The 15,963-nt window shown below is 39.5% G+C and overlaps 1 pseudogene; it reads right to left on the bottom strand.

The window, feature by feature from the left end:
* Nucleotides 1–4,970, bottom strand: part of LOC118847572 — a 36,234-nt pseudogene extending 31,264 nt beyond the window's left edge.
* Nucleotides 4,971–15,963: the final 10,993 nt, after the last annotated feature.

Genomic DNA, 15,963 nt, shown 5'->3' on the forward strand with positions numbered 1-15,963 from the left:
TCTCTAGAAGATGCGTGGTATGCTTTGTCTGCTACTAGCCCATGTGGAAAAGACTGGGGAGCCTACTTCCAGAAAAGACATGATGAAGTTCAATGGAAGGGCCCTGCTAGCCAACTGGGACCATGTACAGACATTCTGTAACTGGTTCCAGTTGATTAAGTATGTGATGACTCGACAGATTGATTGGCTGCTGAGCTGGAACTGAGAATGTGTTCAAAAGAGATTAACTGGCTAAGGCTCTTGCTTATTCCCACCTACCTGCTGTTCAGATAAGAAAGACATGCTGTAAGCCTTCAACAGGGAGAAAAGTCTCAGGAATTTATTTCACTGAGATTATTTGTATGTGGTCTCAAAAGCGAATGGTCCTAGTGTTGATTCTGTCACTGTTGTATCTGTTCATCCTGCTTTTAGGTGAAGCATTAAAGGTGATCATGACCTTTTGTATACATGGATCCCTTTCCTCTTTTTTGATCTCTTTAGTGTTTAGACTCTGTAGTGGTCTTTCTGGGTTGAAGCATATTCATAATATTTACTTTAGCACTTTCCAGAGCAGCCTCACATACAGCTTGAGGAATTCTCTCTTTTTTTGGGATGTATCCAATTGTTGTTGCTGAACTTCCATTCAATAGCATTATAACTCATGCCTGAATGAAGCTGAACTGATACACATATTTTCTCTAAGGCATATGTGTTGGGAATCAAGATGGGCTCTTAGCACTTATTGAACCAAGTACCCTTTAAGAGTTTGGCCTTTGTTTCCTTGATTAAACTAGGAGTCCTTGATGACCTCCTTGCCTCAAGGGAAAGGCTAGTTTACATAGGTTTGAGAGACATGTTTGTGACATCAGAGGCTTTTAGTCCATGTGGATTTAAGTTGTATTTTTGTGAAGATTTTAGGTCATGTGGGTGAGTCGCACGTGTCACTCACCTTTGACCCTGAACAAGATATATAAACCAGAGGTTGGCTTTCTCTTTTGGAGCACTGAGCCACAGCAGGAGTAGTGCGTGACTCTAGGCAAGCCATTGTTATGAGCTCCCGGCTTTGAAGAAAACCCAGATGTTGATGCTTCTCTGGTAACTGTACATTGTGATTTTGTCAGACAGAAATCTATCTCTTGATTTGTGTTTATTTGCTCTGAATCTCAGGGTGCTGGCTTTTCCCCCTGAGCTGAGTGAATGATATTTGTATGTTGGATTAAAGTAAGATTGTTAACCCCTTAATGTTGCGTTCCTAAGTAAAGCAGACCAAAAGAACATGGGCTTGCAGCATTCTTGTTGTTGGGCTCGTGTTGGTTTTTCACCCCCACAACAGCTGCTAGCCGAATTGTTGCAACAGCATATCAGAGCTGTCTTGTACTTAGGGACACTAGACAGCAGTTCAGCCCTATGTTTGGGGCCATTTTAAATAGCTTGAGTAACTGGAAGGATGGTGTCCTAGACAGAAACAGGGAAGTTTGAAGGGGGTAGTTTTGGGAAGAAAGATAATGAGTTCAGTTTTGGACATACTGAGTTTAAGATGTTGGTAAAACATCCAGTTTGAGATATCTAAGAGGCAGTTGGACATGAAAGTATGGCGGTTAGGAGAAAGATTAGGTCTAGATAGGTAAATCTGAGAATCCTCAGCATAAAGTGATCCTTGAAACTATGGGAACTGATGAAATCATCAATCAAAATACTATAGAGGGAAAAAAAGAATAAAAAGTAATATGTCCCTTCTCCTCATTTTCCTTCTATTTCCTGAAAATAAGATGTGTATAAGAGAGGTTTTTTACAACAGTTTTTAAAAAAAATTTCTGGAAGTTTAATATCTGTCAGGTTGTTATGACTCTACTAATGTTCTGTGACTTGTAAGTCTTAAATTAACACTTCCCACTGATTTAGGTCAGTATTTACTGAATGGTAGAATGTTATGAATCGTCAAGGAGGGTTTTTAGTAGTAACTCTAACTTATGTGGAAATTTACATCTATATAGCTCTTAGGTATACTATCCCATTTATCATTTGCCATTATGGGAAGAATGCTGATCTTGGAATCAGGAGATCTGTATTCAAATCTCTATTCAGCTATTTGCTATTTTTGTGACCTTGGGCCAATCACTTTTCTCTATGCCTCAGTTTCTTTTTCAGCAAAATGGGGATTATAATATATGCACTATCTACCTTACAAAGTTAACATGAAAAAAGTACTCTGAAAAGTTCTAGAACAGAAAGAATGTATTTGCTTCATTCAGCCTTTGCACAGGGAATGTCAGGAAGCACTTAATTTTTCCATTTTACCTTATTAGTCATTTTTGAAATGGATGTAGAAGAGTTTCTCTGGCATTATTAGAGAGCCTGTATTCTATGAGAAAAGAAGTCAAGCAAAGAAACAGCTCATTTATTGCTCACTTGCCAGTGGAACCACTGGGTGTTAGATCCCTTGGATAGGTGCAAGGAACCCCAAACCTCCCAAATACCTTTTGTTCCATGAAACCCCTACCTGGACTTAATCTGCATTTATAAAGGGATCATAGAGCTGTTTAGTGCTTCTTACTGGGGGTACAATACTCTTAAGTAACCTGTGAACTCAGGTATACGCCATGCAGAGGAGGAAAACCTAATTGACTTCCCCCTTCCTGATAACCTATGTGAGGGATGTCTGCAGGAGTAGAAAAGGAGTAGGGTGAAGCCTAAATGCCTTATAGTTCACAAAGTGCTTTCACATGCATTAGTTTATAAGGCTTATGAAGTAAGTAGAGAAATTTTACGGAGAAGAGAACTGAGGTGTATAGATGTTATAAAATACATCTATACAACTCTTAGGTGTACTATCCCATTTGCAGTCTGCTATTATGAGAAGAATGCTCATCTTAGAATCAGGAAATGTGTATTCAAATCTCTATTCTATAACATCCTGGTACTTGCCCATAGTCACACATCTAAGAGATAGTAACAGAGCTGAGACTCACACCCATTTCTGTCTTTTGGTAGAATTGGGACTAAAATGTATATCTTTCAACTTCCCAGCCAGGGTTTTTACTATTATATCTACCATGCTTTATTCATGGAGTTGGAATTTTAGATGGATCTGTTCTTTGCCAGGGAAAAAGACAATAATTTTTTCTGAGACTATTTTAAAAAAATTTCATTGTTATCTTTTATTTTTAATATCACTTCCATTTTTAAATACATCTCTCAACCCACTACCCAGAGAGCCATTCCTTGTAACAAGAATCTAGAAGGAAGAAGGGAGGGAAAGGAGTTTCAAAAATTCCCCATATCAATGAAATCACAGATCCAGCCCCTGTCCTATCCTCTTTTGGTGGCTATGTGGAGCATTGTTTGGAGAGAAAAAGAATTAGAAGTCAGTAGACCAACTGGGAAGCTATCTGAGAAGTGAACGTTCTATGTAGGAATTTAGGAAAGATGTTAGAAGGCAAGAGAAATTTTGGAAGCAGAATTAATAGGACTTGATAGCTGATCAGATATAAAAGATAAGAGAAAAGAGTCTAGTTTACAAACCTTGGGGGGTTAGTTGGATGGTGGAGCCCTCAATATAAACAAGGAAGCTTGGAGAAGGGATAGAATATTGAAAGAAAATGGATTCAGTTTTTACACATATCAAGCTTCAGAGGGAGGGTGTTTTGCAGGCAGTTGGTGGTATAGGACTGGAATTCAGGATCGATATTTAGATTAGTTATATAGACCTGAGAGTCATTTGATCTCAAAATGATAATTGTACACATGGGAGTAGGTGGAATCAGTAAGACAGTATAAAGAGAGAAGATGGCCTAGGACAGCTTTAGGGAGTATCTAAGACTTGGGAAATAATTCCTTTAGCAAAAGAACCTGAGAGAAATCAAACAGGTAGGGGAGGAAATCAGGGGAGAGCAGTGTCATAGCAGCAAAGCAAGGAAAGAGTATGGGGGTGTGGTAGCCAATAGTGTCAAAAGGAGAAAAGGCAGGAGACTTATGGATTGAAAAATGGCCATTGGATTCAGCATTTTAGGGATTAATTGATAACCCTGGAGAATAGAGTATTGTGGTTAAAAGAGAAAACCTAATTATAAAGATTTCAGAAGTAAATAGGTAGTGAAGAAATCGGGCCAGTAAGTATAATTTTTTCCCCAGAGGTGGGCAGTGAAAAGGGAAAGAGATAAACACGGTATTTGGAGGAGATAGTGGGGATTTTAAGTGAAGTTTTAAGAATGTGGGAGAACTAAGAATGCTGCTAGGCAGCAGGAAAGAAGCTAGTAAGTAAGAAATATTAAAGATGAGAGAGAGAGAGAGGAAATGAATGGATCAGGCTTCCAGAAAAGATCAGAGGGGATGGAATCAAGGGCACAAGTTGGCCTTAGCAAGAAGAAAGGGCCACCTCTTTCTTAGACATTGGCACAAAGGAGGAGAGAATGGGAAAAGGTTTAGAGGGATATTGGGGTGTAGAAGAGAGGAAGTGGTAGATTTCCCAAGTACAGCCTAATTTTCTTAGTAAAATAACAACTGAGGTCCTTTTCTGAGACACAAGATGGTGAGGGTGGTTTGGGAATATTGAGGAAGAAAGTTCTGGAAGCTTTGGAACAACCACTACAAAGAGAATTTTAATTGACCAAGGAAGAATAATTGATAGTAACCACATAATTGCTATTTCCCTTCCTTTCCAAGTTGTGCCAACAGCTTAGGTCTCCTCAAGTCCTGTCTTATGTTAGAAAGTATCCTATGTTTTTTTCACTTGGGCTGCAGGATATGAACTTGAGACAAGCTGAGAAAAATGTTCTGTCTCCTATTTGTCATTTCCCCATTCCCAGAGACATACCTGATTTAGGATATGAAGAAATGAGTAGATCATCAGGTTTGGCTTGGAATTCCCAGATTTTATTCCAGTACTCACAGGTGCTCTTCAGCAGAGTAACTCCTCTCACCTGGGACACTTCCCCTCGGTGCATCAAATCCCACTCCAGCTCCATTGTCTCTTTTTCCTTTTCCTGGGACATCAAGGCAGAGAATCAGCAAAGGAAAATGTGCAAAATTAACTCTGGATTCACACAGATTTATATGAGTTCTGGAAGTGTCGGCCATGCAAATCTTTGCTTGTTTGTTGAATGCCACCTAAGGGCAATACAAACTTGGAGGGAGGGTTGATAATGACAGGAAGCAAAAAACAAACAAGGAAGATTATTATGATGTGTTCTGGGCCAAGACTTTTTAAACTCTGGGGCCCTTGTCAAGTGTCAGCACCAGATTAATAGCCAAAAGAAGCCTGCTTCCTAGGTGTCCAAGACCAAAGGTGTTGACTTCCTTTATAATCAAGCAAATACAATGAGTCTCTGCTCTTGTTATAGGTATGTGATTCATACAGAGTCTGGGGAAAAACTGATAAATGTAATTTCTATGATTTTTGCCATTATATAATTCAAGAAAGAAGTGTATAAATCAAGAAGATCTAGGTCCAGATCTTACCTGAGACCCTGACCAAGTAATTTAACATTTCTGAATCTCAGTTTTCTGCTGTGTAAAATAACGGGATTAAGTGGTCTGTCAGTTTGCTTCCTGTCCTAAATCTGTAGTAACGTGATCTTATGATCAATAAGGACTTTAGTCTCTGTGGCAACTCTGGTAAGTCCAGTCCTCTCTTTTCCCCTGGTAAGATCTAGAGAACTTTTCAGGCAGGGCAGTATATATCTATGTAAGCAGTATTAAGCTTGGACGTAAATAAGACAGGTGACACCTGGCAGTGGAGGGAGATGTACAAGTATTGCTCGCTTTCATTTGTTCAAGGAATTGTGTGTGTAGTGAATAAGGTGTTTATATAGGGGATAGTGGCTGGACGTGTGATTTCCCTTCCCCAGGGAACTCCTGGGTGAGTAAACATCCTTTCTGAATGCAATATGGCACCTTCTCTACCACTTAAACAATTAGAGAGTTATTTGACACACTGAGTGGTGAAGAGCTTTGCTCAGGGTCCCACAGCAAGTATGTGTCAGAGATGGGACCTGAGGATCTCCATAAAGTTGTTGTTGAGTCATTTCAGTCATGTCTGACTGATGTGATCCCATTTGGGGTTTTCTTGGCAAAGATACTGGAGCAGTTTGCCATTTCCTTCTCCAGCTCATTTAGAGATGAGGAAACTGAAGCCAAGAAGGTTAAGTGACTTGCCCAGGGTCACACAGGTAGTGAGTGTCTGAGACTGGGTTTGAACTCAGCAAGATGAGTCTTCCTGACACCAGGTTACTGGGCCACCTAGCTGCCTCTCCAGAAAGGGGAGAATGTAAAGTTTTCAGAAATTTGTGGCTGACAGATTTCTGTGAGAGCTAGGGAACTAATAGGGTAGGAAAGTTGCAATAACAGTTCTCACTTTTCTTTTTTAAAGCCAAAGCAAAGGTGTTATAAGGATTTTATCATTTTTTTCTTTTGAGTTTTAATATTAACTGGAAATCTCTTTTGGTGTAATGATATTAGTTTTCACTTCCTGTGAAGCACCCCTTCCAGCAGTGTGAACTAAGGGTGACGAGGATAGCATAGGAATAGAATGAGACATAATTTATTTCCAACTCTTTTCTTGGTTTTAATCTTTTATCATTTTCTTGGGCATCTCTACTGTTCTTTGTCTTCTTACATTGTGTCTATTCTCTATGATATCTAGGGCAGCCAGACAGAGTGCTGTCCCTGGAGTCAGGAAGACTTGTTCCTGAGTTCAAAACTGACCTCAGACACTTACCACCTGTGTGAACCAGGGCAATTTAAACTGTTTGCCTCAGTTTCACTAAACCCTATTGGCTTGAATTTCCTCATCTGTAAAATGAGTTGGAGAGAGAAATGGCAAACCACTTCAGTATCTTTTCCAGGAAAACCTAAATAGGGTCATGGAGAGTTGGACATGACCGAAAAACGACTGAACAGCAACAATGATATCTAGCCTGGTAGGTATATTTATGCCATGTTCTTCCTTCCCGTTGCTCTTTATTCATTGCCATTTACAGCCACTTTCTACTTGGCTCCATGATCGAGCTTCAGGATTAGTCCAACTTGTGTTCCCTTCTACTTTCTTATTTCCACCAGCTCACCTCTTGAGTTTCCTCAATTAGTTAGTCTTTTGTAGAAGATGCAGGCCTTTCTTCTCTCCTTGTAACCAAACAACCTTTCTTTAATGACTCCTTCTCCACTACTCATCCATTCCCTCATGGTTTTAGTTCTAAACTTTATGGGGAAAGAAGAAGGTGCTTGGGGGCAGGGAGTAAAGTAAGGAAAGGAAAACATGTAACTGTATAATGTCTTAATAGTTGCTCTTTGACAAACATGATACAAGCTCATCTCATTCATTTCTTGTTTCCTTTCCTCCTCCATACATATACATTTGTTTGGGATGGGAAATTCAAATAATAGGAGAGACATCTTTAGGAGAAGCAAAGTGAATTTATTTTACAAACCTTGGGATATTTGGGTGGTCACCTCCGCTAGGAAACTAGTGGAGGGAGGTAAAGTACCAAGGAAATGCAGCACTAGATATACTCTTATTGCAAAGATTCCCACCTGCCTCCCACCTCTATCCCTTCTCACCTTTGGCTGGGTGGTTTGCTTACAGTCTAGGTGTGAAAATACAGAGGCAATCCATACATACTTTTCTTATTTGGCTACTAATGTGGCGATGATATGGCTAAAGAGAAGGGATTTGGAAGGAGAGGGGGACCTTCCTGGAGCAGAGGACAAACAGCTCACAGGTGTAGTCCTTTATGTCCCTATTTGTTAAAATTCTTGTGGTAGCACCGAGAGGGGTGAAGGGAGGGGCACCTACAATTTCAGGCCCTGACTTTCCAGAAGTTAGCCAAGTCATTACAAGGTTAAATTCCAAGCCTCTCCTACTCCCTCAGACATTCCCCACTCCAGAAATATTTGAAGAGAGTAGCCCCTGTATTCTTACCCTGTGAAGTCTTCACAAATTATCCTTCTCACTCACATTAATTTATGTTTTTTGTTTGTAGAACCATCCCCACCCAAATTGGTTACACAAATTTCTCTCAGAATAAGTTACCCAGAAACACACTCCCCTTTCCTTGATGAAGAAGCAGAAGAAAAGAGAATCTCTAGATCTCCTTTTTGTTTCCCTCCTTGCACTTCAGATAGCATCCTAGGCGCAAGTTCTGCCTGTGCCCCTTTTTCAGCCCCACTCCCAAATCTGATTAAACGGTACATATTGAATCTATCCAGACCTAGGCAGAATCTACATCTCAGAGGGACTTCTAACCTAGTTCTCTTCATATTTATCACCCCTTTCATCTTAGATCCCCCTGAAGGTTGAGCTAACTAGCATAACTAAGCAGTTTGAGTGCAGGTTTCACCATACCTGGAAGTACAATGACAAAGTAAGTCATAAAGCCATAGACTTTAGATCACAGAGTCATTTAGGCCAACATTCCACCCCATCTGCATTTGCATCTATAACTATAAAGCTTCCGGCCAGTTATAGGAAGTGAGGCATACATTTGACAAAGACATGATCAAAAACAGTCAATAAAAACGTTGGAGTGTAAACACTTGGTTATTTGCATATTTTTTTTCTGACTTATTTAATAAGAGTGACAAATGCAGAGATGATTCTGTGTGTACATATGCCATTTCCAGCTTCTTTTTCATTATTTCTTTACTAAATAAAGCTTCTAATACCTCCCTGTTGTTTACTCAATAAAGTATAAACTCTTTAGCTTGGATCAAGCCTATCTTTTCTGCTTTATTTTGTTTGATTCCCCTTCATTACTCTGTGCTTCAGTGATATTAAGGCATTGTTTTCTGAGGATATGATTTGGATTTCTGAACCATGGTATAAATTACTGGAATGCTAAATTCTTGACAAAGGATTGTGTGACATTTAAATAGGTTCTAGAGACATAGTTTCTGGGTAATTAATTTATTAATACTGCCAGTAGGTTATTAATAAAAGGATAGCCATTTACCTGTCTCTCTCAGACCAAGAAAATGATGGCAGCTGGGACTCAAAACAGTAGGTAGTCCATCAAACAGCAATAAAATCTAATCAAATCAAAACAAATAATTTGTTTGGAGAGGGACTGGTTGTTGCTGTTGTTCTGTGTTTGTCCTTTATTTTCAAGGAGGACCAGTGACTTTCAGGGAAATGATGAGATGACTAGCAGTTGACTTTGATTTGAGTGAGGGAGGGCTGTGTAAGGTCACCAGCCTCACTTTTTTCCCCAGAGTCATCTTTGTCCAGTGGCTAGATATTCATTAGGAGGACTGGAGGTGGCCCAGGATGCAAGAGGAGACCCTGGCTCTTTTAGGCTAAAGTCTTTTCAGGTGCTCACTGTAAGTGAGGTAATGCCCATTCAGTGAATAGGCCTCTTTAATAAGTGAGTGAAGGGATGGCCCCGTTAATTAAAAAAAATATCAACTGGGAGGGAAGACCCTCAGGGTTGTTGGTCAAAGGAGAAACAGTTATTATTTACATTCACTCTGAGCCAGGAGGGCCCAAAAATATAGCCATTAAGTGGTGCTTGGGCAGAGAATTACTGTGCTCCAATCTATGAGTTGTAGAGTGAAATGGTTTGTTTTTTAGAAAAGAGGAAGGGAGGAAGTGAGGAAGGGAAGGGAAGGAAGGAAGGAAGGAAAGCAGGAAGGAGATGGACTATATTAAAATGAAGGGCTGAACATCTTTTGGATAGGGAAAGTATCTCTATACCAGACCACCTAGAGCTTTAGACTATCAATTCAAAGAATGTATACCCCATCCAAGCCAGAGCAGAACACAAGATTGGGTGGGGTCTGACCAAGATGGATGAGAGTCAATGCAATCTCATTATCAGTAATGTCCTTCTGAAGAAGAGCTGAACTTTTTAAAATGAGGAATTTAGAAAAAGGGGAGAGTCTCGGAATGCTCCAAGATATGTGTTATTAATAGTCATTTCTCACAATTGAGTATACTTGTGAAAGACTAGTAAAAATATATGTGTTTGAGATCCTGCAAATTTAATCAGGAGAACTTTAAATTGGAAAGGAATGGAGACAGAGAAAGGGCTAAACCTTATAGAAAGTACTCATAGTGTAGGAAAGTGAACATCGGTTATGAGGCCCATAAATTGACAGGAGATAAAGGAGATAAAAAAATGTCATCAGAGATGTCTACATGTATTGGTAATTAAGGTGGGACTTTGTTTTTTTATTGTTTTTCGTTTTGGAGCACTGAAGTAATCAAATGCCTTTGATGAGTCTGGCCTTTGTTTCTTTGATTAAATCTGGGAGTGTTTGATGACCTGTTTATATCAAGGGAAAGCCTAGTTCACATATGTTTGAGTCTCATGGCTGTGACACTTGAAGAAGCATCACATGGTTTTGTGTGGCATGGTTGTGATGCTCTTTGACCCTGAACATGGTACATAAACTCAGAGGTTAGCATTTCACTTGGGGCTCTCACTCATTGGAAGAGTGTTGGTGTGGAGATTCTGGCTAGCCATTGTTAAGAGCCACCTGGCTTTGAAGAAAACCCAGATGTTGGTGCTTCTCTTTTTGGTAACTATATATGTGATGTCTTGATCAGACAAAGCCTGTCTGTTGAATTGTGTTATTTGATCTGTTGATATTTTCTGTTTGTAATTTCTATTTGTATTTTCTCTGAAGTTCAGGGTGCTGGCTTTCCCCCCGAATGATATATGTATGTTTGATTAAAGTGAGATTGTTAACCCTTTAAGGTTGCTTTCCTTAGAAATGCAGATCAAAATATCTGTGCTAGCAGCCCTTCTCTGTGCTGGTGTTATTGGCCTTACACAGCCACAGTAGCTGCTAGCAACATTGTTGTTTCACTACTCAACTGCAGAAAGTATGAGTAACAAAAAATACCTTTCGTTCCATAGGTGGGGAAATATTTTAATGGTTATAAGTAAACCACATGTATCCTCCTCACTCTCATTGAATCACTACCACCTAAAGAGGAAATTTCAAATTCCATTGCCTCTCATTCAAGGCCTTACACAATCTAGCACCAGGGTACTTTCCCAGCTTTATTTTCTATATAGCTCCTCCACTCACTCAATTTTCCAGTCAAAGTGGGCAATGTTTTGCCTTCCAGACATCCACTATCCTCTCTCCTGGCTCTGAAACTTTGCTTATGTTCCTCCCTATGCCTGGAGTGGTATTTCTTTTCATTTTCCCATGTTAAATTCCTCCCCATTCTTTAAAACTTAATTCAGTTGCCAGTTCTTCCAGGAAGCCTTTCAAAATCGGTGTTAGCTGACTTCACTTGACCCTTTAACAGGTTTCTCTTGACTCTGTTTTTTTTTTAATACCATACTTTATTATTTAATATTTTATAGATTTCAGCATTGATTTCCACAAGATTTTGAGTTACAAATTTTCTCCCCGTTTCTACCTTCCCCCCCATTCCAACGTGGCATATATTCTGATTGCCCCATTCCCCAGTCAGCCCTCCCTTCTGTCACCCCACTCCCCTCCCCCATCCCTTTTCCCCTTACTTTCTTGTAGGGCAAGATAGATTTCCATGCCCCATTGCCTGTATATCTTATTTCCCAGTTGCATGCAAACACAACTTTTTTTTTGAGCATTTACTTTTAAAACTTTGAGTTCCAAATTCTCTCCCCTCTTCCCTCCCCACCCACTCTACCTACAAAGGCAAGCAATTCAACATAGGCCACAATGTATGATTATGCAAAACCCTTCCTCAAAACTCATGTTGTGAAGACTAACTATATTTTGCTCCCTCCTATCCTGTCCCCCTTTATTCAATTTTCTCCCTTGACCCTGTCCCTTTTCATAAGTGTTTGCTTTTGATTACTTTTTCCCCCTGTCTGCCCTCCCTTATATTGTCCCCCTTTTTTATCCCCTTCGCCCTACTTTCCTGTGGGGTAAGCTACCCAATTTAGTGTGTATGTTGTTCCCTCCTCAAGTCAAATCCGATGAGAACAAGATTCACTCATTCCTGCTTACCTGCTCCCTCTTCCCTTCCAGTGAAATACTTTTTCTTGCCACTTTTATGTGAGATAATTTACCCCATTCTCTCTCTCCTTTTCTCCCTCTCTCAATACATTCCTCTCCTATCCCTTAATTTTTATTTTTTTAGATATCATCCCTTCATATTCAACTCACCTTGTGCCCTTTGTCTATATATATATATACACATATATATGTGTACATTATGCATTATACATTATATATATTATACATTATGTAATGTATATTCCCTTCACGTACCCCAATACTGAGAAAGGTCTTATGAATTACACACATAATCTTTCCATGTAGGAATGTCAACAAAACAGTTCCACTTTAGTAAGTCCCTTATTATTACTCTTTCTTGTTTACCTTTTCATGCTTCCCTTGATTCTTGTGTTTGAAAGTCAAATTTTCTATTCAGCTCTGGTTTTGTCACTGAGAAAGTTTTAAAGTCCTCTATTTTATTGAAAATTCATATTTTGCTTAGAGCATTATACTCAGTTTTGCTGGGTAGGTGATTCTTGGTTTTAATCCTAGCTCCTTTGACCTCCAGAATATCATTTTCCAAGCCCTTTAATCCCTTAATGTAGAAGCTGCTAGATCTTGTATTATCCTGATTGTGTTTCCACAATACTCAAATCGTTTCTTTCTGGCTACTTGCAGTATTTTCTCCTTGACCTGGGAACTCTGGAATTTGGTGACAGTATTCCTAGGAGTTTTCTTTTTGGGATCTTTTTCAAGAGGTGATTGGTGGAGTCTTTCAATTTCTATTTTACCCTCTGGCTCTGGAATATCAGAGCAGTTCTCCTTGCTAATTTCTTGAAAGATGATATCTAAGCAACTGTTTTGCTCATGGCTTTCAGGTAGTCCAATAATTTTTAAATCATCTGTCCTGAATCTATTTTCCTGGTCAGTGGTTTTTCCAATGAGATATTTCACGTTGTCTTCCATTTTTTCATTCTGCTGGTTCTGTTTTAGAACATCTTGATTTCTCATAAAATTACTAACTTCCACTTGCTCCAATCTAATTTTTAAGGTAATATTTTCTTCAGTGGTCTTTTGGACCTCCTTTTCCATTTGCGTAAATCTGCCTTTCAAGGCATTCTTCTCCTCATTGGCTTTTTGGAGCTCTTTTGCCATTTGAGTTAGTCTATTTTTTAAGGTGTTGTTTTCTTCAGTATTTTTTTCAGTATTTTTTTGGGTCTCCTTTAGCAAGTCATTGACTTGTTTTTCATGGTTTTCTCACATCATTCTCATTTCTCTTCCCAATTTTTCCTCTACTCTTACTTGCTTTTCCAAATCCTTTTTGAGCTCTTCCATGGCCTGGGACCAATTCATATTTTCCTTGGAGGCTTTTGATGTATGCTCTTTGACTTTGTTGACTTTGCTGGCCGACTGCGAAGTCCTTTCATTTTGTCCCAATAGCTTTTCCCACTAACCTTCTCTGTTGTGTTTGGCATTTGTGGGTTGAGAAGTCTCGTAATTGCCACAGCTCAATAATTTAGGGCCCTACCCTGTTCCGCCTGGCTCCTGGTCTGGTTGGTCCTGGTGCGGCCCAGGTGGGCTGTGGTGGGCTGTGTTCCTCTCTGGTCCCAGCTCTGAGTGATAGACCCTTCCCACCCACCATTCAGGCTGGCCTGGACTGGAGTCCTGCTTCCCACTACTATTTTGTGGCTTATGCAGCTCTAGAATTTGTTCAGAGACATTTTTATAGGTGTTTGGAGGGACCTGGGGGGGAGCGTAAGCAAATCCCTCCTTTCCAGCTGCCAACTTGGCTCTGCGCTCCCCCCCCCCAGTCATTTTTTATGGGTTTTTGGAGTGACCTGGGGGAGAACTTAAGCAAGTCCCTGCATTCCAGCCACCATCTTGGCTCCGCCCCCCTTCACTCTTTGTTTTCAGATGCACTTATATGGAGGACTGGTGGGCAAAGCAAGGAACTTAGAGGACTCATTCCATTTTAGAGACTCAGAACTTTTCAGTAAACTCTACATTTTTTATCATCTACTACACTTAGTTTTGACTCCCCAGCAGCATACTCCTATCAGCAGCATACTTCCACCCATCATGCTTCTACCACAGTACCCTGTGGTACACCTACTTTTTTTCAGCTTGCTTTTGTATGTTGTCTTACCTCATTAGATTGTAAGGTCCTTGAGGTCAGGGCCTTTCTTTCTTTATTTTTTTATTTGTATACATAGTGCTTAGTGTGGTACCTGGGACCTTTGTTGTTTTTCAGTTGTTCAATTGTATCCAACTCTAAGTGACTCCTTGGCTTTTGTTCATGGGGGTTTCTTGGCAAAGATACTAGAGTAGTTTGCCATTCTCTTCTCCAGTGTGCTCCAATTTTACAAATGAGGTAGTGAGGCAAATAGGGGTTTAGTGAGCTGTGCAGGGTCACACAGATAGTGTCTTAGTCCAGATTTCAATTCAGATCTTCTTGATTCCAAGCCCTATGCTGTATCCACAGCCCTACCCAGCTGCCCCACTTGGCACATAGTAGGTGCTTAAATAAATGTTTATTGGCTGACTGACTTCAATGGAAAGATTTCAAGAGTAGGAGGATTCAAACTTTGGGCAAATCATTAAATCTTTGTGAGCCATACCTTTTTCATCTGTGAAATAAGGAAGTGGGCAGGATGAACTCCAAGTTTTGTTATAGTTCTTACACTGTGATCCTAATATTATTATCATTATCAGCATTTGTGCCTTTGCCATCAACTAGGCTTTATGCCCCTTAAATGTAGGGATGGTGTGTCATGTCAATTTTTTTTCTTTCCTTCTATGCCTTCCATAACGGCTGCGTACAGTCTAGGCAAATGTTGTAGTTCTATGATCTTCTGGTGTTCCTCTGCTTCATTTTCCTTATTTAACATAGAATGGTTAGATTAGATGACTTAAAATGTCTAAATCCATGACACTATGAGGTTAAGACAAGGTGGGATCCTAGAAAGCATTTAGAATTATGAGTCTAAGGCAAAAACAACAACAACAACAACAACAACAAAACCCAACCCCCGCAAAACCAAAAACCAACAAAATAAATGATTCAGCGAGAAATGTTATTAGGCAAAAATTGAAGGAATGTGGTTTGAGTTTGATCAAAGAACTTTTGAAGTGGGTACTTTTCCATAGGCAGACAATCCATTTAAACAAAAACAATATTTCTATTACTCATATATTGGAACTTTTGCCATAGGTATGGTTTATCTATTTTTTAAAAAAAATTTATATATATATATATATTTATATCTATAAATCTGTACATTTTTACATTTTTTCTTAAATTAGATTTTTATTTTTTAGTTTACAGCCCTGAGTTCCACAAGTTTTTGAGTTCCAAATTTTCTTCCCCTCCCTCCCTTGCCCCTCCCCCCAAGACAGTACGGAATCCAATATATATTCTACACATACCTTCAGATTAAACTTATTTACATAATAGTCAAGTTGTAAAAAAGAATTATGACCAATGAAATGAATCATGGGAAAGAAGAAAGAAAACCAAAAAAAAGGGGAATAAAAAGAGCAAATAGTTTGCCTCAATCTGCATTCAGACTGTAGTTCTTTCTCTGGATGTAGATAGCTCTTTCCATCATGAGTCCTTTGGAGCTGTGTTTGAACTTTGTATTGCTGAGAAGAGCCAAATTTATCAAAGTTAGTCATCACAGAAGCTATATGTCTGTGGTTGTATACAATGTTCTCCTGGTTCTGCTCCCCTCACTCAGCATCTGATCATGTAGGTCTTTCCAGGTTATTATGAAGTCTCTATCTTCCCCATTTCTTATATCACAGTAGTATTCCATCACATTCATATATCACAACTTGTTTAGCAATTCCCCAGTTGATGGGCATCCCCTTGATTTCCAATTCTTTACTACTGCAAAAAGAGCTGCTATAAATATTTTTGTACATATGGGTCCCTTTCCCACTTGTGTGACCTCTTTGGGATACAGCCCTAGAAGTGGTATTGCTGGGTCAAAGGGTATGAACATTTTTATAACCCTTTGAGTATAGTTCTAAATTGGTCTCTGGAATGGC

Source organism: Trichosurus vulpecula, chromosome 4, assembly GCF_011100635.1.
Source record: "Trichosurus vulpecula isolate mTriVul1 chromosome 4, mTriVul1.pri, whole genome shotgun sequence".
In the NCBI taxonomy this organism is placed as follows: domain Eukaryota; kingdom Metazoa; phylum Chordata; class Mammalia; order Diprotodontia; family Phalangeridae; genus Trichosurus; species Trichosurus vulpecula.